The sequence below is a fragment of the Carassius auratus genome, chromosome 9 (assembly GCF_003368295.1).
Source record: "Carassius auratus strain Wakin chromosome 9, ASM336829v1, whole genome shotgun sequence".
In the NCBI taxonomy this organism is placed as follows: Eukaryota; Metazoa; Chordata; class Actinopteri; order Cypriniformes; family Cyprinidae; genus Carassius; species Carassius auratus.
This window is the reverse complement of record NC_039251.1, coordinates 12353538-12379365: the sequence shown is the minus strand read 5'-3', so window position 1 is coordinate 12379365 and position 25828 is coordinate 12353538. Positions and strand designations below refer to the sequence as shown.

At 36.8% G+C, this 25828-nt stretch overlaps 1 protein-coding gene across 9 annotated transcripts in view; it reads left to right on the top strand.

Moving 5' to 3' along the window:
- The window catches only part of LOC113108378 (microtubule-associated protein 2-like), a 93854-nt gene that overhangs the window by 19302 nt on the left and 48724 nt on the right, over positions 1 to 25828 (top strand). For all 9 annotated transcript variants that reach the window (XM_026271469.1, XM_026271463.1, XM_026271470.1 and 6 more), the window contains exon 2: positions 18894 to 18966. The gene's annotated coding sequence lies outside the window, so the exon portion shown is untranslated. The remainder of the gene's footprint in view (positions 1 to 18893; positions 18967 to 25828) is intronic.

Below are 25828 nucleotides of genomic sequence, written 5' to 3'. Positions count from 1 at the left end.
ATTTTGCACTGGTAAAGACATTGTTCATCTGGAGTCACCGCTGCGTGCTCTGCTTGGTTTCCTGGCTGTGGATATTGACATGTGCATCCCAGAGGTTTGGAGTTTTTTACTGCCATGAAAGACAGTCCTTCTCTTGGAAAGAATGGATCTCTCTCTGTGGAGCACGTATAAAGCTGACCCTGGGGTCAGCAGGAGCTGTGACCTCTATGACCTGTTTGGCTCATGCATGCTACCAGTGTCAGGTAATGGCCCCTTTCCTGTCTCCTGAGACTGTGTTAAAGCAAGAATGTAAATAGATGTTTTTAAATCATTTTCTATTTATAGTTCTACTCTATGTTAAATATGATCATTCTAACACAGTTCATAATGATCACCTCTATAGAAAATAATCTCCATCAGGGTGAAGAGAGAGGTTGGAATCTCTTGAGGTATATGAATGCAGGTGATTAACGTCAAAAGATATGAAAATTGGTTCAGACCAAAGCACCACATAGGTAATTAGCAGTGATACAATTGTGAATTTTTAATGACCGTGCCATGCTGTTCCTTGCAAATGGCCACACAGGAACACTAAAAAAACATTACTCTGGTTTTCTATGCAAATATCAAGGAATGGCATCAGAAGATACATTAAAATTTGTCTCAGGGTTGAGCAAATTTTGAATTCAAAGAATTAGTTTCTTTTCAAATGAACCCTTTACCAGCTTTCATTGTCATTTTGAATCAAACTGGTAGGAAGTTTGAATGGCAGAAATTAAATAAATATATATAAATCCATCCAGTCTGTCTATACTTTATGTATAAAAATAATTAATTTTTAATTCCACTTGTTGACATTTTTGAATCACAGTTTTACAGTTAGTTTTAACTCAACTCAATTGGAATTCAAAAGCAATTCTCAATAAAATTGCGAAAGGCACACAACCCTAGAAGGCTGATATGCCATTTCCATAAGATGCAGGCAGTTCACAAATCACTGTGGACTGTGAAATCGAAAACAGATTTAATATACAGGATTTGTGTAATAGCAATGGCTCCTACAGTATATTTATCCATCCTCGGAGAGGCAAAGCATCAAAGCGAGTCATCTGAGGGACATTCAGAGCCCAGGAGAAACTACTGCCGGCGGTTTTTGTTTCCATCCGCTCTCTTGAAGGTCTTCCTAATGCTGTTATTTGTCACCATGGAGACTGACTCTCTGAGTGTTGCCCTGGTAACAGTTCTGGTTGCCAGCCACCCACTGCTTGGAGCAGAAGAGCCTTTGCACAACCCGCTTTGCTCAGTATTTAGGAAAGGGTTAGTCAGCAGCTTAGCTGTCCAAAACAAATAGCCCAACGTGTCCGTTTGTAAAAAAATAAAACAAAATAAAAAGGAACAAGATCTCAACATTGTATTATTTTGCTTGGATATTATTGGTTTAATTTGAAGAGACATCTCATTACTTCTCATTGCTCATTGCAGTTAGTTATTCATCATGCTGGAAGGCTTCGCATTGTTCTGCAGTCACTTATTTCTCAGAAGACATAACTTTTAATGAATAGCCTAAGTGAAATTAAATGAGGATGGCTGTAGGCAGGTGATGAATTTTAGCGGTTTAGCGTCTGGTGCTGCTGTGTAAATGATATCCCAGCTGGGATGAAGAGAAGATGTGGTTAGCGCGGGCCGCCTGTGGAGAGCAGCACCCGCCGCTGCATGGATGGGAGGAAGTCATGTGTAATTTGGATGGCTATGTATACATCCTGTGCCTTGTTTTAGCTGTCGGGAAGCTGCTGTCAGTGGTCTCTTCGCAGATGAGGTGCAGATCCACTCTGTCCTCTCGTGTAAAAGGACATGAACTTCTTAGTGGGACGTCTGTTAGTTAACCCAGAATGAAAATTCTTTCTGCATCCTAGACATACACAGACTACATTGGTTGCGATGGGCTGCAACAAACATTCTTTTTTATAATCGATTAATCTAATGATTTATTGAACAATGAATTGACAGAATTTTCATTATTTCACAGATTTATCAGAAGGGTTTGATAGATTATTCAGCTTTTACGACTAGTGAAAATATTGAGTTACATACATATTCTATATAGAGCTGCTAAATAACAAGCTGTAGTTCTAACTAAAAGCGACACTGACACTGTTTTTATGTTTGATACTGTAAAGCTGCTTAAAATAATCTATTGCATAAAGCGATATACAAACAAACATGACGTGTCTTTACTGGATTGCCCACTGCAGATGCGATACTTTCTTAACTGCTATTTTCTCACTGCTGTCATTAGTTGTGTATTTATTTCATTACTGAGAGGAAAGCATGCCGCTTTCAGCAGTGAACCATTGCTTGTGTGGATCAAACTTCTTTTTACCCCTGGCTTATGAATGCAAAAGAACTTCCGCCTTCTACTGTTTCGGCTTTGTTTGCGCTTCTTATTGTGTGTTCTTCTTTTGGATTGCAGGGAGGGCTGAATAACTCTTGCTTTACAGCATCACACTGGTCAAACTGTGTTATTGTAGGTCCTTACATTTGGTCATATGGAATCAAACAAATATTTGACAAAAAAAGTTTTATTGTCGCATTGTTGATTATTTTGAATAATCATTTCAGGCCTAGATCCCACAAATGTCGTGACCATACACAATGAAGACTGATATTACTTGATAATATACTTGATGTAGCCATTGAGTGCATGCATTAATCAATGTTTTGAATCGATCATGTTTCTTTAGAGCCATGAGGATTCATTTTCCAACCTTTCTTTCCTTTTTGAAGCCCAGTGACTTCATTGTATGGACATTAAATAGCAGAAACATTCTTCATAATATATTTTGTGTTCTGTAGAAGTATAAACCCATATGAGTTTGCAAACTTTTCCTTTATGTTTAGTTAGCAGCTCACCAAAGCATTATGTAGTCCTGATAGTGTCACCTCACTGAGTAATTCATATTGTGAGATGTGTTTGAGCAATGTTTTGACAAATGATCTCCCAAGATGAAGCATCATTGGCTGCCTACTACTTGTTAACAAGAGGAGACTTCATTAGCTTGGCAGGCTGTAATTGCATAGCTTGTTTATGACATAGCTTGTAAAAAAAACTGCAAAGTTTCTGTCTTCTCTTTAATGTCACACGCCCAACACCACTATGGCTTTGGGCTTTTTCCCAGCCCCTCCTGTTGGCCTGGTTAATGCTCAGTGGATCACAGACCCTTGTTCGGCAGTGATTGCAGAAGCAGAGCTTCATCACAGCAATGTGGTAATGTTTAGGTTATTTCTACGAGCAAGCTGCAGTTCAATACCCCTGTGAATGGTCTGGAATCAAGAGAAGCACAGTTGGAGAGAAGTTGTGAAGTTGCGTGAGAGTGAAGTGATTCATCCTGGCAGACAGAAACCCCCCTACTATGAGTCCGTCAGAATCTCATTCACGCACTTGTTTATGTGAGTGCAGTATTTACAGTATGCTTCATTAATCTGATTGTTTGTCAGGATCCATCATTTATATTAATTAGCTCTTAAATAAAAAAAAAATCAGACATGGATCATTGCTAAAGAAGGTACTTGTTGATCCAAAGTAGTAGGTCTCTGGGAGGGTCCTGTAGCATCTAAAGTCATGATATTGGTTGTAAATGATGATCATGTGGTTGCCTTCTCCAGGGCCTGGATAAGAACAATATTACATTGAAATTACATTGATGTAAACTGTACATTCAGGATTTCATCAATGACCATGTAAGCACAGCTAATGAGAACCTATAAAAACTTGAACTTTGGGTTTTCAGCCATTATGAAAAATACCTCGGTACAACATTTTACTTTAGTCTATTTACCTTTATGTTCATACAGTAGCTGAGGATGCTTATTTACTTATTTGTTGCACTTTTTAATAAATGTTCTCTCTTTCGAAGTACACTTCTGTCAAAAGTTTAATGTTGGTATTTTAAGCTTGAAAAAATGTTCTCTAAAAAAGTATTTTATGTCTCTAAGGCTGCATATATCTGATCAAAAACACTTAAATATTAAAAATGCTTTTATTCAGTGTTCAGTGTCACATGGTCCTTCGGAAATCATTCTAATATGCTTATTTGGTGCTCAAGAAACATTTCTTAGTATCAACATTGAAAATAGTTGTGGTGCTTTTTTGTTTAAACAGTGATTTGGGGGGATTCTTAAATGAACAGAAATGTCAGAAGACCAACGTTTATTTGAAATAGAAGTTTTTTGTATATTATAAAAGTCTTTACTCTCACTGTCAATTTAATGCATCCTTGCTGAATAAAAAAATGAATTTCTTTCCACACACACACACACACACGCGCGCACACACACACACAGACACACACACACACACACACACACACCCTATGGTATTGTATATGGTAGTGTACATATTTTATTTTTAAATTTAGAAATTCTTTCTATATTTATTCCATGCTCTGTAAATTCCTTGCTTTTCCCATGCCTCATCTTGTTTAGGTGCTGTAACACCTGCGTTTCCCTTAGTATAATGAATGAAATGATCACTTTAGAAGAGTCAGCAGTATAGTCAATTTCATTTCAGCTGCATTGTGGAAACTGATTTCATCTGTTTTCATCACCTCTCCAGATCTACAGCTGGAGCCTGGGACTTCCTCTGTCAGGAGTGAGCTATGGCTAGTAAAATCCCCTCTCCCCGGATGTCTGTCTTGGGTTGTTACGATAATGATCTCATGGGACTTTTTTCTTTTCTTTTTTGAGCATGTGAAAGTGGGGATGATTTACAATTGGGGAGGAATCCTTAAACACATTCACAGACTGCTGATCAGTGCTTTTTGCTGGTCTATTCCATGGAGCCTTTACAGCTGGTCTAAACCTGTCTCATGTAACATTTAATAATTTCCTTCCTGAGTTGATGATATGTTGACAAATTAGCTGATAACTGATTACCATTGCATTGTTAGTGTCAAACAGCAGATATGTGATTAAATGTATTTATGACATAAGGTTGAGGTATAGACTGTTTCTGTTTCATTTTCGCAGCATAAGGATACCATCAAGTTGAACTTTAACCTTTACTTATTTAGAAATGCCTCATGCTGTTATTGTCCTAATTCTGTTCTCATTGTCGCTCTTCCTTTCTCCTCTTTCCTCTTTCAGTCACGTCTTTCTGAATCCACCCCCTCTCTTGTAATTCTTTCACAGCCTCCTTCTCATTCTCGGTGGGAGAGTCCATATGTGAGGAGGATGGGTGGAAGCCCATTTAGTAGAGAAGCATGGCTGTTTAAGAGAGGAAAACAGACCCTGCTGAAAGGACCCTTGTCTACTGCAGTGTGTGTGTGTGTGTGTGTGTGTGTGTGTGTGTGTGTGTGTGTGTGTGTGTGTGTGTGAGTGCATATGGGGATGTGGCTCTTAAACCATTGCAAACAATTTCACATACTCATATAAACACTCATAAATTAATCGCTGTAGTGAAAGTCTTTGTAGAGATTTGGCCATCTGGTGTCCTGTATCTGTGTTTTCTTTTGGATTGGAGGTGGGAGACAGTAGCTGGGTCAAGGCCACATTTCCTGCTTTGTGATTGAGGGTCCTTCAGTACAAAACTTACATCACAAGCCCAAAATTGTCTCCTTCTAAAAAGGAAGATATTTCCCTATAAGGTGTGATTTGGTGGCCATTAACTGGCAGAACATCTTCTACCAGTTTGTCACCAATTTAAAGTGGTCAGGCTGGTTTTTGTAAGAACTAGCTTGTGACCATCTTAGACCAGCTAGAAATCACATACCCTATCATGTTCCAGTTATAAGTTTGAGAAGGATTTTCCAATAGGGAAAAAATCCTAAAATGTGCAATTTACTCTGCTGTTTCCAGCTAGTCTGTGAACTTGCAATTGTCCCACCAAGGAAAGGGGTGAGATTATTCTCAATCTGATGCCTGGGAATGTCCTTGGAGTGAAGCATTGGCAGTCTGGTTAGTTGAAAAGACAAGTTTTGTTTGCAAACAGTAAGTGTGAAAGATGAGTCAAGTAAATATTGCAGTGGCATTAGACTGCTAAGTGCTGGGAAGACACCTTCATTATGGATGCAGTTTGCAGAGATGAAGGACTTTGCCTGTGATGTGGTGCCTTTGAAGTACTCAAAGTTCCTCAAGAGGAGAGGGGAAATCTTTTTGCATCTTTGAATGGAGGTGTATAGGAGCAAAGAAAGTGAAAGAGAAAAATGTGAAAGATAAATTACACAGGAAAGAGTTGGACAGCAGCACCCAGGACAGAGAGATGATCAGTCTACAGATTTAAGCCAAACGCTTTGTTTACTTTGTGTTAAAGAAGACATGGCTGTATCTCTCTGTACTATCTCTCTCTCACACACTCTCAGATGTATCCTTAAAGAACTCTGTAACTTTGTGAAAATTTTGTTCTAAAAAAATTGAGCTACCTGCCAAGACACGTTCTAAGTGAAAGCTGTTTGCCAGCTATTATACTTGCGTTGCAAAAGTCATATTCTTATTCCTTCAAAGTACTTTTGTCTTGTTTTCCAGTTTAAGTGTTTAAAAATTTTGGAAACAATAGATGCTATTATTTGAGAAGCAACAGCATATTATATTTAAAATAAATGTGCAGTATTTTGTATAGTGCAGTATTTATATAAGATTCTTTTAATGCTTTTAAGTATAAACAAGTTAAAACAGTAAGATAAAATACACTTATTGTATATTCAAGATGCAGTCAATAAAAAATTTTTTATGGCATGTTGCTTCTCAAGTAAATTTCAAGGATTTTTACTAAACAATAGTCAAAATAGACTATATTGTTTTTATTTAGTGTGCCTTCTAATAGAAGCCAGTTAATACAGCATCACGTGTGTCGTTTGCATATAATGATATCCCAGAATGCGATGCTACGAGTTTAGTTTAAAATGTTTCCAAGATACTGTAGATATCTGCAGATTGTAAACATACATACTGTAATGTTAGACATCATCTTCTTAAACAGAGCATTTATTATTATTTATGTCACCAACCGTAAAGCAACACACAGCCGTAGCATAGAGAAAAGAAATGATGACTGTATGCAAGTCGATACAACACTCTGGGGCTTAAACAGCTCAGCTTTAATTCTTGAAGTCTGCGCGTATATAGACCCAAACCTTATCAGAACTAACTCCAACAACAAACTATACTATATTTCACAAAAATGTTTTTTTTGCTGTTGTGTCTTTCTTGTGGCGGTGCTGAATAGCTCTATGTATCTTATGTGATATGCTGTATATAAAATGTTTCAAATAAGTCACTTATGATGTTCCTTTTTAATTAGAATGCTGTTTTATAAGATAGCTTCCCATTTAGACAGTAAAGCAGCTCCAGTTGTGGTGTTCATTTAGGAGTTGGATTTCTTTATATGGAGCTAATCAAAGGTGATGTCCTGTTATGTTAGTTTCTGTGTGCAGTTGCAGGTCAGGCCAACTGGGCATCGCTGCCGGCCGCACCCTGGAGTTCAGTGATGTGGGCAGCGTGAGCATTATTCTGAGTCATAAAGGGGCTTGCCACTTTTTCCATTCTAATCGAATGCCTTAGCTAATAGCCTCCGGACAAATCCTCTCTTCCTAAAAAAACACAGCTTAAACCATTTAAAGCTAGTTAAATGTTCTTAACCAAGCTGAGACCCATTTATCCAATCTTAAAGGGCTAGTTCACCCAAAAAAGTTTTTTTTTCCTTTGGTTTATGAACAACATGAAGGCGAGTGAATTATGAGTTTTCATTCTTGGATGATACATCCCTTTACATTTTTTATAGCAGTACAGTTAACAGAAATTTATCATGAATGCTGTCTATAAACACTTTCATCTATATTAACAGTGACATTTTTCTGTTCTTTTCAATTCAAGCTATAGTTGGTATCTGCATTTTTCATAACATGGTGGCTGATTTATAGCTGGTCTAAGATGATCCTTAGATTCCTTGTACCTGGCTCAACCTGGTTTTTTAACATGCTAGCCAAATATCTTAGTTACAGTTACCAGTTTAAACTGGATTTTCCAACACGATTACCTCTCTCTCGTTCAAGAATTACTCCTCTTTGCAGTCTTCCGCTCTCATACTGTATGTATAAGTCTCTACACAGAATCTGCCCATGGGATGAGTATTTCACTTGAGAGGAATTTCCTGTGCTCTTCATAAAGCAGAATGGAGGCAGAGAATAAAAGACAGAGACTGCGAGAAAGAGAGAGAGGAAATAGGAACTTGGAGCTTCTTTTGACGCCTTGGCTTGAACTGACTAATTTATACCAGCTTTATATGCACTTCTCTCTTTTCTCTCTCTCTTTCTCATAAAGTGTAAGCCAGGGTCATATTTATATAGGTGACTGGTTTATCACTGAAGCCTGTTGACCTTTGACCTTTCAGGTCTCCGCTGGTCATTTTTGGTTCTGTTTACTCTCACACCCACTCAGAAGACTGCAGTGTGTCTTGCTTCTGAGGAGTTTATTTACTTCTTTAGTGTAGTGGTTATCAAACTGAGCTGGTAATCTAAAGGTTGTAGGTTCAAACCCTGTAAGGGGAGATCCAAAGTGTCACATTTGTACCCTTGAGCAAGGTACTTAATTCCTCCATAGTGTTATTCAATATGGTCTGTCCATGAAATGCCTTTTAAAGAATGCTTACTCTAAAAGTTATTTGCAGAAAAAAAGCTTTATGAAGAAATCGAAATGTTTAAGTTTGATTTTTAGTTTTACTTTATGCAAATTATCAGTGACATTATGCAGTTTGTTGATGGTTGTTTGCTCCCAAAGATTAGCAGGTGCATATAAGAAGTTAATTATGTCAGCTTTAGAAAAACAACATATTGTTATTATTTAAACATTATTATTATTATTATTATGAATTTTTGATATATCTAACTAAAATTGTAAACATTAATAAGCAGTGCTAATCACTTCTATGTCAGTTTTAATCAAATTATTTAATAATGTATTATTTTACTGGTACAAATGCACTTTTAAAATGAATTAAAAAACATCATTACATATATTTGTGATCGAATAATTTATTATTTCTGGTATATTTAAATGTTTTATATGAATTGAATAAACAGTTCAAATATGTTTGTTTATTTGTGAGTATAAGATGTGATATATTAGTATATTAATTCACTGGTACATTTAAACACATTTTTATGTAAAGTGGTTTTATTTATTTTCATTTTGTATTAATAGATTTGGGTATTTTTGCCCTTTTCATCAACTGATGAAGATTTTTTATTGCATTCTATGCTAATAGCAATGCAATGGATTCATGCACAGGATAGTTATGTAAATATTGTCCTTTCTTCTGCCGGATAGAAGTGTTGCATAACTGTGATATGGTTGCCAAATATCCTGTCCAGTTATAATATAAGAGAATGTGCAAGAGGCTGGAGCATGTTTTCAAATGGACAGGTTACACTGAAAACATTGTTTTGTTCCAGCTTGATTTTACACGTGGATGCACATAGTTATTTTAGAAAATAGAGTTATTTTATAATTAACAACTGTAGTATAGTGTAGTCTCACAAATGAATAATAGTCATGCAGTGGTAATGCTTGTGGGCCTTTTGGGTGTTACAGAGCTTCCACAGAGCTGCGGTTGAATTATATTTTCTCTTGTCATGTCTGCCATGTGGCCTGACATCATCCTCTGGCTCCTTGGAGTTTTTTTCCGCAGCTCTCAGGCTCGACTGTGGGCCATTTGTCAGTCTTGATGTTGATCTCTTCAGGGCTGTATCTCAAAGATGGCAGGACTCCAGGCGATGAGATTCATGAAGATCCCAAATCCCACTGTCATTGCTTACAGTGATTCTGCTATACTTCGGTTTCACACGTTATTTATTTATTTTTGTCATACAACCCACATAATGGACCAGTAGCTTTCAAACATTTAAATGCCATGGACCTCCATAATTCCCACTGGGAAGGATCGCATTTAAATATATAAGGGCGGGCAGCTATAGCTGGTTATATATGATTATATGATTGTGTGTGTGTGTGTGTGTATTTAAAAAATATATTAATTGTAATGTTATTATTCTTACTTCTTGATTTACTTTTTTTTAAACCCCTATAATAGAAAAAAAAGTAGGTAACTGAGAGGAGTAACTGTTGAATGGAGTGACTTCATCTATTTAACTAAAGTGGACATTTCTAACTCATCACATCAAGCTTAAGTCTTAGTGAGAGACGTCTAATACCTGCTGATAACGTCTGACTACAGTACCATTGACCATCTGCTGTCCAGGAGGCTCTTAGTTAGAGTCAAACTAATTGAAGGTTCCTAACAAGATGCTTCCGAAATTAAACCTGCAATATCCCTTTATATAGGGATCTATCTATCTATCTATCTATCTATCTATCTATCTATCTATCTATCTATCTATCTATCTATCTATCTATCTATCTATCTATCTGTCTATCTGTCTATCTGTCTGTCTGTCTGTCTGTCTGTCTATCTATCTATCTATCTATCTATCTATCTATCTATCTGTGTGTGGAATGCAAATTTTTATTTTTGCTTTTAGATTTGCTTTTTCAGACAGAGATGTGAATATTTTTCTAGCTAAATCCTCTAATTAATTCTGTGCTGTTCATAACTTCTAATAATCATGAGCCTGGGTAATTTCACTTCTGAGCGTCAATGATGAATAAAAACTAACTGGATAATCTTCCAGGGATTTTAGCCGGAATCTATAATGTTTGGCCCATTTTTCCATTTCTCTGATCGACTTTTGCACTTGTTTTGATATTTGAGAGCCAGGGCTTGACCAGAATGGGCTTGACAAGATTGATTTTTGTTATAAATACGGCAGTTTCAATACATGCTCTCTTCCATCTCACTTAGCAGCTGTGTACGGACAACACAGTCGCTTTCCAGTTGAAATGCCCAAAAGTGAAGAGACATCCAGCAGCCTTTTGGGAATAGAAGAATGTTTTTAAGAGGGAGTGAGTGGTATTTGTGGTGTGGCCACTAGTCTGTGTGTAATCTTGTTATCCTGCTTAATAGAGACAAGATACAACCCTGCCGAGAATCACTTGTTTGACAAGTCTTGCGGCTGTGTTTGCGTTCAGTGATTACCTCAACCGTCAATGTAGTGTTGAGTGCACTTCAGTTGGCAGGAGTCATGAAATATTTACTGTCCCTCTTACTCAGGGTCAAATCGTATAAGCTGTCCCAGGTGGCCTGGGTGCAGGTTTTTTTTTTTCCCAGCGTAATGTTTATCATGAAAGTGAGGTAGAATTGCTGTGCCTGCATCAATTGACCCAGTCACAAGGTCTTTTTTTTTTTTTTTTTACAGAAAGTGAACTAATTCCCATAGGTTTTATTTAGCACTATGTAACATTTAGTTTTAACGTATTGTTTATTGAACTGTTGTATAAAAGCAAATATCAAGTTCGCAGTTGGTTTGAATGTCAACACAGCTGTGAGTCGGTCAGTGATATTAGGAACAACTCTTGTTTGTGTGATTTCTTTTTTTTTTTTTTATATATAATGCTTTTGTCTAAAGCAATTTATAGTAGTCAGTAATGTTGGAGTTTGTCTTTGTTTTTCTGAATTCACGCTATAGAGTTTCACAATGTTTCATTTTATGATCCCATTGACACTAGGCTAAACCAACATGTTTGAAAAACTTACTGCATGGTTGCAAATCTGTGCATGTGTCCTTTAGACTTTAGATCCTAGTGTCTCTTGCTGTAAATCAATTTGTCAAAGCAAACCATACGAGTCAGGTGTATCTGTAACACAATGACCCGTGGCTCTTGGTTGGAGAGGTGATTCTTTCACACCCTGTTAAGAGATTAAGGTCAGTGTAGTTGCTTTACAGAATTAGTGTCCAGTTCATGCACATCATGGGTCAGATCTATCCCATACTTCTCAGGGATTATATTGAGTGGTCAGTGCTTTAGAAAAGTACTAATCCAAGTTGACCATAAGGTGGGCCAGACAGCAGTCAACACTACTGATTTTTATAGTCATTTTGTTTATAATTCATTATACAGGAATATTAAATATTGTTATTTTATATTGTGTTATGAAATGAGTTGAACAGCGGTCACATTTCATGCAAAATGTCTTCGGCCGTGATACTTCTCCCCTCTACTGCAATGCTGCAAAACTGCTTGAAAGGTAGTCATACAGTGTTTTTAGTTTTTTATTTTTATTTTAAAATCTTTAATTTCAGTGCGATTTTAGTTGTCCCATATCAATCTTCTATTGGTCACAAATCTTTACGTAATATGAATTTGCAGGTCAGAGTTCACCAAACTTGTAAATAAAAAGAAAAGTATAATGTGACAACTCCTTCACACTCTGATTTGGCTCATTGCCCCATTACTAGGTGTTCATTTAAATAACCCACTCAAATTTTAATTAATCTATCAGAGTTTGTGTAACATCATATGAATGTGAATAACTGTTCAAGCCAGTCGAGTTCTCGACTTTTAACCAGCCAGAGCGTCTGTTTTTGTGCCTGTGCAGTTATTATGTGATTGTGTGCAGTTAACCTGCATGTATTGATTAAAGGCCCAGATGAAAGCCGCTTTATGTTAATGAATGCCTTGTTTCTTTTTTCTGCTTGGATCTCAAGAGCTTCACTGGTGAAACACCTCGACCTCTATATATTCATCCATCCACACGCGCTCGAGACCAATTAGTTGAATGTAGATGCGCTCGCTGGCTGGTTTGGAGGAAAACTTCTTCTGTCTTGGCAAAAAGCTTAATTAGTGTGTGAATACAACCGCTGTGTTATTTTGCCCTAATGTCTAGAACCCAAGGTTTTTCACTTTCACAAGTCACTTTACTTAGGGCCATTGCTTGAACACACAGAGCCAGGGACAGATCCCTCCAAGCCTGATTTTCTGTGCTGTAGTGGTGTGACTCTTTGGTTAGACAGTGAATCAATTCAGTTGACAATTAATGGGGTTCTCAGTTGGATTCAGGAATGATTTAGTTTGATCTAATTCACAAAGAAATAAACAACTTCGAAAAACTTCAAAAATCCATGATTTAAGATTGATGCATTTGCATTGGAAAGATTTGTAATTGATATGTAATTAAAAAAGTGTATTGTTACACTTTTTTTTTTAATTGGCAAAATTGTGCAGAAATTATTTTAGATATGGTGAAATGTTTTAAATAGAGTGCAAATTAGCCTAAATATTTATGAGGTTGGTTGTCTCACATCCCATGGCCTGGGACAATATTCCCAGTAGTCATTTCACAGTCAATGGCTCTGCCTTGGTGTTTTTGTTGTTGGATTTTGGAATGCCAAAGAAAAAAAAGAAAAAAAATTAATAATACACACACACACACACACACACACACACACACACATACACACACACACACACACATATATATATATATATATATATATATATATATATATATATATATATATATATATATATATATATATATATATATTGGAATTTCAAATTACATTTATTGTAGCCTGTATTCTTGAGATAAATCAGAAACATATCTAGGTACAGCTCTACAAAGTACACACCAGAGACATCCGACCCCGGATTAAACAGACAGATATACATGAAAGCATGCTCTCTGACTCATTTGTGATCTGTGTTTTAACACTGAACAGCAAACAGAAAAACCTTGTTTTACCTTCAGCTGTCTCACTGTAAGATTAGACAACAGCATCAAAGACAACATCTTTTTCAGAAGACAGGAAAGGCCTAAATCGACACTCGATGACAAATAAACCAGCTTTGTAAGCAGAAGTGTGTGATATAATGAATAGTCTGACATTTGAGGGTCTCAGGTGGGATGCCTCACAGTTTGCTCTTGTTTGGCGGTGCTTGAGGCTGTGGATGGAGGGGGGATTAGATCCAGGGTGCAGCTGCTGTTTGCTGGTTTGTTGGATTAGAGGATGTCTCTCCTCCTCACACTCACCCCACAGGAGGGCTAACCTTAGGGCAGCTAGTCTGCCTCGACATAGTCCGGAGATAATGTGGGATGCAATAGCCATCAGGCTAATTAGAATTGATCCACCATAACAGAGGCATGGTTCAGGCTATATACATGAGCATCTGCTGTCAGGATGCTGTGATAGGTGGGACTAGGAAAGATTATGACTAGATCCTGCTTGGGAGGGGATGGTAGTTTTGTTTTAATGACTGAGATATATTCTAAGGGATCTGGCTTTATGTTCAACACTTCATGTTCAATTATTGCTTGATGTACAACACCTCAGGTTCGATTATTGCCAGACAGTTGACACTTTTATTGAGAAGGATTTTTTTTTACTTAAATGTCATATAAGTATTATTTCATATAATATCATACTATTTGTTGTATGTCATGTGTTGTACTGTAAGTCATCAAAGACAGACAACACTTGAGCTATTTATTTATATATTGAAATAAAATTTATTTAAATAACATTGCTTTTTCAAAAGTATCTGTTTATATGGTAAAATTTTTATTTGAAGTATTTAATAATATTTCAATATAATGATTAATTTATATATCAAATAATATGCATGTATGTATGTATGTATGTACATATTTATTTATGTCTGTGTATGTATGCATTTATTTAAATAATATTCATTTATTTATTTCTTTATTGGGTTTATTCACCCAAGTATGTTATTTCATCATACTCAAAACCCTCAATTAGTATGACTCAAGTACTGACTACTTCTGACAAGCATTGTCTCTGTTTGTTGCAAGGCATTGAATATGAATGTTGTTGTTGAGATGACAAAATATTTGACACTTTTATTTAGAAGTTATTTTAAAAGAGAATTCATTGTGGGAATATTTTATCTTTAAGGCAACATAGTTTGTGATTTGTGATTTCCTCAAACTGGTGCTGCTTTAGCACTATACAGTGTTAGCATTTTTGAAATTCAGTTTTTATTAAAATTTCTCATTTATTCACCATTTTTACATTACAAATTCATTTATTCTCTGAAACACAAAAGGCAATGTTTAGTTCTGCATGAACTGTCCTTTTAAGGAGAATAGCGCTACCTCTGTTTCTAATAGACATTATGTTATAAGAAAATGTAAATCCTGTATCCTGTAAATCAGAATACAGCTTAAGACTCTATTAGGGAAGGCGTTCAGGAAAACAATGCAAATCAGCACTCAGACAAACAAGAGCGCCCATGATTGTTCTACATGGCTCAGACATATGTGTTTTTGAATTAGCATGGCCCACCCTCATTCTACTCCATGCGGCGCTGGCACACCGCACACGGCTAAACCCATCAGACATGCTATTTCGGGAAGGCAGACGCCCATGTTACCAAGGAAGTGCATGAAAATAAGCGGGCCTCAGAGCCTTGGAAGCTTTAAGCATGAAAGAAGATTCATTCAGCGGTCGGGGGATAACCATCCGTAGTGAGGTTTGGGGTGGGGTTTTTAGGAGGGTTAGAGGGTTCTCTGCCCCTCTGCTTGTCTGCAGTGCCTTTAGAATCCTACATTTGTGAAGATAATGATGAAGGGAGAGAGCATGAACAGCCGAAGGGGGGAGATGAGTGAAGACAAATCTTTGTTCTGCCCTAATAATGACGGTCAGCAAAGAGAGAGAGAGAGAGAGAGGGAGAGAGAGAAATGGGCTGAGGAAAATGATAAGAAATCAGTGTTTTGAAGGAATAACTCAACTAAAAATTAGTATTTGGTCATAATTTACTCACCCTCATGTCTTTACAAATCTGTATCAATGTTGTTTTTGGTAACTGCTTTTTTTCTTTTTTTTTTTCTTTTTTTTACATGCAACACAAAAAAAGCTCAAGCTCCAAAAAAAAAAGAAAAAGACATAGATACAGCCATAAATGCCATGGTCCATATTACTTGTGATCTATATTCCATGTTTCTCAAAGATAACAGTAATCTGGGTTTGAAATTACATGAGGTTGAATGAAAAAAAAAGACAAACTATCCCAATTCAACAAATGGGGCATTGTTTTACCATCCAGGTGAAAAAAAACTGACTTTAAATCATTGATGGTTCTGACCCAATATAGGATCAGAAGACTTGTTTATGGTTGGTCTGTGTAAATGTGCCTCGTTCACCCCCACTAGTGATCAAAGAGCTTATTAGAGAACTTATTACATTATTGTGAGTCAGTCAATGGAGGGAGTCAATATTGAGGCCATCTGAACACCAGCTACTGTCATATTTCCAATCAAAGTTTCCTGTCTGCATTGCTCTGTTTTTTTTTTTGTTTTCATATGGTCTGTGACAGTAGTGGCCAACTTGGGAATACTTGGGGAAGAGATAACTTCTGTAGAGCAGAAAAAAACTGAGAAGAAGTAAAGATTAAATACATTGGAGTTCCTAGCTTTGTAAAACTAACATTTAAAAGTGCCTAGCTTTGTAAAACTAACATTTAAAAGTGTTTTTTAGTAGCACTGAGATGGATCTCTTGATAGGCTCTTGATAATTAAAGGGGGGGGGGGGGGGGTGGAATATAGTATAGTATATAGTACCTATAGAGTAGTACTGCATCCTTCATAACTCCAAAAAGTCTTTAGTTTTATTATATTTATAAGAGAAAGATAGTCTGTACCGTTTTTTCCCGGAAAAACACGAGCGGCTGAAGGTGTGACGTGTGGGCGGAGCTAAAGAATCACGAGCACCAATAGGCTTTTGCGTTGAGAGCTGGAAGCTGTGACATTACCGTGAGGAAAAAACCATCATCCAAAACAAACCATGGCTAACAGTCAGATTCAGCATATATTTATGATCCAGAATCAGATCCCGAGGCTGAAATTGAACAAGAGCAGCAGCATCAAATACTACAGCAGGACGTATCTTATTGAAACTGTATATATTTGCTTAGCGGTTTTGGAAAATCACTAAGTTCCACTTTATGTCGTCTTTTTTTTTTTTTTTTTTTTTTTAAGGTGTTCATATGGAAAGTGCAGTTTGATGGCAACATCGCATGTTGTTTACCTGATGTTCTTACGCGCTGATAGCTAAGTTAACAACACAGAGATATTTGAAGCAGTTTTACTCACCGCCTGTGGTTCCAACACGCGTGACCCTTTTTCGTTGGGACTGCATTATCCTTAAGAAATAAACAATACGCTAATTCGGCGTCGAACTGGGCCTTGTTTGTAAAACAAGCATCTTCGAAATGCAGGGAACAAACAAAAACACTTGCACAACTCCGTTGATGCTCTGTAAAAATAAACTCCATCCACTGGTCCCTTAATGCTGTTTTTTTTTTTTTTGGTAATCTGTGCAGGGTTGTCTTGCCCTGGCAACCAAAAACACACTTCTTTTGTGACATTTCGGTCTCTCGCTCTGATCAGTGACAGGTCTCGTCTCTGCTCCACTGGAGCGCGTGCTCTTCCGGGAGAAGTGCCCTCCGGACCCATATAAGGAAATTCCGCTCCATCTAACGTCACAGAGCCATACTCGAAAAAAACTTTCCGAAACCTGTGACAAACCATTTGCAACAAAAATACTCCTTCAAACGTACAACTTAATTTTTGAAACTTTGTCCATGTTTAGCATGGGAATCCAACTCTTTAACAGTGTAAAAAACTCAGTATGCATGAAATAGCATTTCACCCCCCCTTTAAAGTACAGTTCTGAACACAATTAATGCCAAAGAGCATGGGAAGAAAACATATTTTACACAGTAGATCGCTTGATGCATAATTCATACATACTTAAGCTTTGAAGGTCTTCTCATGCTCCTCATGGTTAGCTGTAAAACTCAGTGGTGTATAAATTACCTGAAAGCCATACTCAAGTAAAAGTACAGATATCTGGCCAGAAAATGACTTTGGTAGAAGCTGAAGTCACCGTTTAGAATATCACTTGAGTAAAAGTCTTAAAGTATGTGATATTTATTGTACCTAAGTATGATTTTTTTTATATACTGTATACTAAACATAATTTAGGATTGAAAGTAAAAGTTAAAGTATTTGCAAAATGGAAAATGAGCAAATATTTGTATATAATTGTCATACACAGCTTGAGCAGCAAGATTTTGTTCAGTTTGAACTCTTTCTTCCATTTTGTATCTTTGGGTAAGATTAGGATGCACTTCATCCGGTATAGTGTCTTTCATTCCAATATCTGATCTGAAATAGCATTTAGATATATTTACACAGTTTAATGTATCTCAGATGGGACATGGATGCATTTACCTGCAGATACAGATGTATAAATAATGTTTTGTTTTAAACAAAACGCTGAATACTGATCTTTGAAACGATTTCAAACATGAAAAAACGTATAGTCAAAGAGCTATACCTGCACGACTAGAATCATCCCAGGATGTTTAAAAAATGGTTATAAAGTGGACTTAATTGCCTTAAAAGGAGCTTTTGACATTTGATGTTCAGCTACTCGACCAATGGTGTGAGTTTGGGGAGGGGCTTTGTGTTTGTGTGGACAATATCTGATTGAAGACAGTGGAGTGTGCAGTAGGAGTGTTTGGGAAAACCTGTTTGGAAACTATCATTATCTTTAAATGTTAAAATATTGTAGAAAAAGCTTTCATTGCCTTTGTGCAATGTCATTCTTTGTTTTGTTTTTTTGCACATTGTAACTTAAGAGCATCTGCGCTTTTTTCTGGAACATTCTGCTCACTCACTGATTCATACATTTATTACTTCTGCTCTTGCTTACAGTCTATCAGCCTGTTAATTATATTACCATCTCAGTCACACACACACTCCCACTCTCTCTCTCTCTCTCTCTCACACACACAGCCTTACCCCTCGCTCATACAACACTCCCACTTGCTGGAAGGCGGCAGTATGAACAGCGCATACTAAACTCACACATGTGCATCTCTGGCCATTGACGAGGAACGTGTATTGTAGCTGTCGAGGTCACGTGACCGAAACGAGGGAACTCTGAGGACACCTTGAGCTCACCTGCCACATTTCTTTCCTCTTCTCTCTCTCTCTCCAGGTTCATCTGTGTTTCTCCCTCTTCCTCTGTGCTACACACTAAAGAACAGGATCCTACACGCAGATCTCATCAGGTAGGCTATTTATCCTTTTTTCTGGCTTTTCTTTCTGTCTCTCTCCTGTTCTCTGCCTGCCTGCTCGCCGTGCCGCAGAGATGCTGCGTCATTGTGTGATACGCTCTGGCACATAAGGTGTGTGAGAATCTGACAGGCTGATACGGGCAGGACCGGCATTCTGATTTCTCCTAACAGCCCCTTGTATCTTTACATTTCCTTCTTTTTCTTTCTAGCTACTATCAGTTTTTTTTTATTATTTTGTGAATTATCACTTCATTGATTATGTGTCTATTGTCTGTGCATTTTTTTCTGCAGGTTTTGAGCATCTCTGTACCTGTTAAGTATAGTTATGCTCTCATAGCTCTATATGTTATATATATTGAAGCAGATGTGTGTCATGTAATTTTGTGTGTGTGCCGGGCGGGATAACATGCTAGCTGGATTCAGGGTGACGTGATGTTGCCTGTCTAGACACCTGCCATTAGCATCACCAGACTGTCCAGATACATAACGGTGATGGTGGCAGTGATTTAATGATGGTGTAGGTCACCAGGGTTGGGTGATAAATCACAGCATGAGCAATTTTATACCAGAGTTACTGTATATATATATATATATATATATATATATATATATATATATATATATATATATATATATATATATATATATATATATATATATATATATATATATATGTATGAAAAAAATATACTTAATATGCTGTAGTTTGTTAATATATATGTATATGTGTTATTAACACGCTAAAGCATTAATTAATTAATTTCAACAATTATTTTATCACGCATTAATGCAGTGTTTTTATTATTATTATTTTTTATATTATTATTTATTATGTTTTTATAAAAGTTAATACAACCAACCAATACTTTAAAATATCTGACAATTTTTACAAAAATCACAAACTTTTATGTACCATTTGTCCAAACCCAACGAACAAAATATGTAATTTGTCATCCTATCAAATGAACATGCTATATTTTCAATTGGCTCTAAATGGACAACTATTCGATTAATCATACACTCAACACAAGAAATGCAGTTTTCCTAAGCGCTTACACTTTTATCACAATTGCTTCAGAGTAATAATAAAAGGGAAACTATACAGAGAGCAAGAACAAATATAGGGGGGGGGGGTAAAAATGTTCTGAGGTGTGCAATTATTTTCAGGGACACACACGGCGAACATAGTTCCAGGCAGCTCTCTTGACCGCATTACAGGTCCATATCACTTCGCATAGTTAACTGTAATAATGGTCACACAGTTTGCACAAAAAGGTGTTGTCAGCACTGCCCAGATGATTTGATCAGTTAGCCTATATAGAGTAGCAACTTAAAGGCTACACATGACATTTCTCACTAGTGAGGTATTAATGTTTAGTGAGGTTTAGAGACGCTGCTACAGAACACTGTTGAGGGACTCACAGAGGTAGCCTATTTCACACAAGTTCTCTCTCTCTCTCTCTGTCTCTTTCTTTCTCTTTCTCTAAGTATATCTGTCTCTCTTGCGCTCTTTCTAATAACTTCATTAATAACTGCATTAGAATGCTATCAACGGCTCAAGCCTCCATTACAAGCTTTAAAATGACATTTTGGTACTAGCAAAAGAGGCACTGGATGAAATGCAGAGGAAATAATCCTACTCACAATAGCGATTTAAGTACAAAAACCAGACAAATCCCTTTAAATATATCATTTGATCAATATCTTGAGGTGTGGTAACCATAGTATAAGTGGAATAATTGACTCTGGGCCATGGAATTAATAGAAATCAATTATTCCTTATGTAGGCTATATAAAGACTGATCTGTAGTTATTAGAAAAAAAGGTTGTTTGCATTTCTCGCTGCTAAAGGTGGCACAAACAGATTTTACATTTAAAGGTGCAATTCGTTTTTTTTTCCTCATGAGTAATAGCAGGTGTTGGTGTTGAAACGATTTTTATTGAGTTTAGACATACACAATATTTGTAAAACAAAACTTCCCGTTGAAGAATTGCAGTAAACATATATTTTCGTTAGCATATTCGTGCATATACAACTGAATTTGTTCAAATTAGATATGTTGAATGCCAATAATAATTTCATTTCAGAGCTGTTCTTATGCTGTAGAACAGGAGAAGATTATCAGTAAAAAACAACAACTTGGCTTTATTTTAGAAATAGACTGACATTAAATATTGGTTTGGACTTGAAATATAGTGCAAAAGTTGTATGAACTACATTTATGGTGCTTTTTGCACATCCAGCCATTGCACATTATATATTGTTATGCCGCCAAACTCTATGAGTTGCAGTAATCACTCTGTAGTTGTACTGGACGACTGACTGATCTCAGAATCTCACAAGAGACCTTTTTTTTTTTCGTCAAAGTGTTGAGGAAGAGATATTGACCAGAGAGTTCTTGGTTTAGATTGTTGTTGAACTCCATCTTTTTTTCTATTTGCCCACCCCTTTACTAATCTTTGTGGTCATGACAAAAAGCATGTGTCATATGCAACGTGACCTTTTCTCATCCATTTATCCATGTCCCTCAGCACCCCGCTGTGTCTGTGCTGAACAAGGTCACGATACAGGTGACTGTAGTCTTCATGCATCATGCCAGAAGGCCAGTGAAGCACAGGAGGAGCCTTCCGTCTGCTGTCTGTCTCCTCTCCTGCAGTGCTGTAATGGCAGAAAGCTGCCTGCCATCAGTGGCTGGAATTACATTTACAATTCCTTTACAATTCCATTTTTCAATGCATAATGTTAATAATTAATAATTTCGTCAGAGAAAAGTAACTGGCAGAATTTGTATAAGAAAAACATTGGCGAAAAGAGTTGTTAGACACTGAGACATTCTAAGTAATTTTAGTCTGTTGTTAAATATCGTTCATGTTTTCTTTTGTCTGTTGTCTTTTGTACAGTAAAAACACAAGAGTATTTTCACGGCTGCCACTGTAGAACAGACATTGGACCCATAGTCATGTGAAGAAAGAAGTGCATGTGCTTTGTTTGTGCATTGAGTAAATGATGACAGATTTTTCATTTTTGGGGGGTGAATTATCCCTTTAAACATGCTTGCTTTATGTGGAAAAAAAGTATTTAGAGTTTCTGCAAGATGCCAGACATTAACTAATGGCTGCATGTTTTTTTGTTGCTGTGTCATGCCATGTGTCAGTTATGATATATTAAAATGCTTCTCAATGCGAAAGAAGCATGTGAAGAGACAGAATTGTTTACTTGGCAAGCACACAGACTCTTTCATTGGGAGGCACTGCAGCAGGGAGAGCAATGATGTAATGCCCAAAGGGGGGGGGGGGGGAGGGGTTGGTCACCCCCTTCTTCTCTGTCTGGCAGGGGCAGAAAAAACAGACAGGGAGGGCATGGTTCTCAACCTGCTGCATGGGAGAGACTGATGCTCCATTAGACATAGTGGATACTACAGTCACAGCTACCGCTCATGTCAGGAACTCAGTGAACTCCAGGTTCTGCAATGTGATCATGCTTAGTTATTCAGTGCATTCCATGAAATTATAGTGTGAACAGTTTCAGGTCATTCCCATACTTACATTCCATACTTGAATATAAAACCTCAGCATGCTTGACTTTGTGACTGCTCAAATTGCGAGAATGTGTAACTGTATTTTTTTTCTTCTGTAGAACATTATATACATATGTATAATTTATGATATTTGTCAGTTTTGACAATGTGTAGTTACTGCATTTTGCCTTTTAAGGTAATATGGATTATGCAAAATAACAGAAAACAGAAAAGTCCATTTTTATTTTTAATTTTGTTGTTAAATCCATGAATTGGAGAAACAGAATGAGAATTTTCTTTCAGACCAACTGAGAAGTTTTGTCTCTCATCTCACCTCTTTATATTGATTTAAAATGTTAAAGGTAAAACTAAAATAAATTAAAAAAATCCTGGTAAACTGTACTTTGTCCATTTAAATCATATTTTGTTGGAAATCTGCCTCTTTAGACCTCAATCCCACGTTCTCTTGATTTATCAACAACTCTACACAGAAATTTGTTTATTATCCCTCGCTTGTTAGCAAATAATTATTCTTTAATAGATGAAAACTGTCTCCGGGTTTATTACCAAGCCTTCATCTTCCAGACAGAGACAGGCATCTTGACAATCTCATCATTTAAATATTAGGAAAGCTCATAGCTCAGATAATATTACAATTTAATGAAAGATAAATCCAAAGTACATCAAATGAGATCATCTTTTATTAGTATCTTTACAAAAGGGTGAAATAAGATGACTGACTTTGAGAAAAATAATAAAGCTGTTTAATATTGGTTTAGTGCTATCTTTATTATGATTGCAATTTCCTGATGCAGTGAGGTATTTTAAAGTTCATTTTAATGGGTGTCCTTACATGGTTTGGCTCAAAAAGAAGAAAGCAAAAACAGTATTAATGCTGTAAGCTTGCAGGATGACATGCAAAAAATGTCCCCACTATCTCACCGATGTCACTAAAAATAGTTGTCCTGAAGAATCACACCTATCTCTGTGACTGCCCTAGGCTCTGTAGTAGTGGTCATTGGATGTCAGGATAGAGTTCTTTAAAGTCAACATGAAAATAAAAAATCTTCCTCTTCAAAGAATAGTTTGGAATAGTTTTGGAAGAGAATAAAGATGTAAATGAGTTTGTTTCCACATCAGAATGGATTTGGAGAAATTTTGCATTACATCACTTGCTCTCCAGTGGATCCTCTGCAGAGAATGGGTGCCATCAAGTAATTCACATGACTCCAGTCCATTAAAGTGAAGTGAAAAAGTTCAAGTTTGTAAGAAACAAATGCATCATAATGCAACAACAGGTTTTCACTTCCACCCAAAACACCATAATCCTTAATAATACTTTCTCAAGTGGAAAAGGTATAACTTTTTGATTGAAGAAAGCAATATTATGGATAGAAGACTCATATTATAGCTGGAAGCAACAGCTTTATGTTAAAAACATTTTAATGATGGATTTGTTTCTTACGCACGACTTTTCGCTTCACAAGACGTTAACTGATGGACTGGAGATGTGCAAGGCACTTTTTGATTACTGAGATGATTTAGAAGATGTTTTTAAACTGGATTTTATGGCATAAATAAATTTGAAAATGCACCATGTATTTGCTGGAAGTGTTTTCTCCTAGCAGGAGCTGAACTGAATTATAAATGTGAGCGAATAATGGAGGGATGCCCACTCAGGTTTGATTTTTGTTTCTAGACATTTTCTCTGAACATGTTCCTCTCAGTCTCTCAGTCAGGAAGACAACAAGCCGATGAGCCCTAGATCAGTAAGTTATAATCTCAAAGCTGTTAGGTGTCTTCAGAGACTTCACTCTTCTATAATGCCATTTTTGACTAAACTAATATGGTTTCATGGAATCCAATCCGCCAACTCACGTCTGACAAATAAAGCCTAAGAGCAGTAAGAGAGAACATATGAAACGCATGTTCTGGAGTGCATAAAGAACGTCTGTTGGATGTGTGGCGTTCACGGGGTGAGATAGCAGTTCAGCAGAAGCATATTTATGCCATCTGCCAGTCTTCCTGCTTTAAACATTCAGATCTGCTCTGAACATTCATCCATAAAGCAGCTCTGCTGTCATGTGTCTATTTTTTTTCACTCTGGCTTCTGCCTTTTTCAGGTTTTTGAACGATGTGGTTAATTTGGAGTTTCTCCAAGTTAATGCAGTTCTTTTTTTCTCTCTGTCTTTCTCTTTTTGGGTTGTGTAGTCACTAAGTTTAGTCAAGGGAGGCACAGGGCTAATTTAGACATGGCTTGTTCAGAAAATCACATAAAAACATCCTGAAAAGAAAGCATGATGGCCACACCAGAGCCTGCGGTTAACGCAGATCTTTTCCAGACAGCACTGGGCCCACCCTCCTCCTGCTCGCTGTCCTGTGCCTGTGAGGGTGAAATTACTCTGTCTCATTGGAGTTCTCAGTGTGAACATGCCACGATCGGCACTCATGCTCATACAGTGTGAGTCACTGTGTTGAGCGTCTGCATATTATCTGGTGGCAGAGAGGAAAACACGGCATTTTCCACCTCATATCCCCTGAAGCGCAAGCAGAAAGTCAGAACTCTGTTGCTCTAACCCACCAGAACAGGAAACATACTGTAGATAGATGGAGAAATAGCGGTACATTAATTAAAAGTTATTAAACATTTTTACATGCTTTTCCCAGCATTAATATTATTTAACACTAAATTGCATTAATAACATTGTTAAATGTAATGCATATCATGAAAAAATTCACTTGTTGCATTTCAAATGGTTGATTTTTATTTAAAATTAGCGTACAATTTTAAAAGAATAGTTCACCCAAAAATTTAAATTTGCTGAGACTGTACTCACCCTCAAGTCATCCAAGTAGATTGGTTTGTTTCTTCATCGGGACAGATTTGGAGAAATTTAGCATTATGTCACTTGCTCACTAATGGATCATCTGCAGTGAATGGGTGCCATCAGAATGAGAGTCCAAACAACTGATGAAAAATAATCAGGTCTCCTGTCCATCAATTACTGTCTTGTAAAGTGAAAATATCAGTTTTTAAGAAAATAATTAATTTTTACAGTGTTTCACCTTAAAAAGGCAACTTTTTAACTTAAAACAGTCCATGCATAACTCCTAAAATGTATCTTTCATCCATCCATGCAACCCTTGCACCATTGTATTGCTGTTTTATAGGGTAAATGGACACCAGTACACTGGTTAGTACTGTATATCCATCTTTTCTCTTCAAGCTTTTCTAGGCTAGTTGTTACTGTAGACACTCTTTATAACTCTGTCACTCACACAGTCTCAAAAGCCAATGGGAAAATGGAGTTGTACAGGTTTATCTGGAGCCAAAGCTG